This window comes from Panulirus ornatus, chromosome 10, assembly GCF_036320965.1.
Source record: "Panulirus ornatus isolate Po-2019 chromosome 10, ASM3632096v1, whole genome shotgun sequence".
Lineage (NCBI taxonomy): Eukaryota > Metazoa > Arthropoda > Malacostraca > Decapoda > Palinuridae > Panulirus > Panulirus ornatus.
Window position 1 is genome coordinate 43,230,145 of NC_092233.1, and position 207 is coordinate 43,230,351.

Here is a 207-nt window from a genome sequence, read left to right on the forward strand (position 1 = left end):
AGAGCTTGTAGATTTGTGTGCTGAAAAAGGACTGGTGATTGGGAATACCTAGTTTAAAAAGAGAGATGTACATACGTATACGTATGTAAGTACGAGAGATGGCCAGAGAGCGTTATTGGATTACATGTTAAATGATAAGCGTGTGAAAGAGGCTTTTGGATGTTAATGTGCTGAGAGGTGTAACTGGAGGGATGTCTAATCATTATC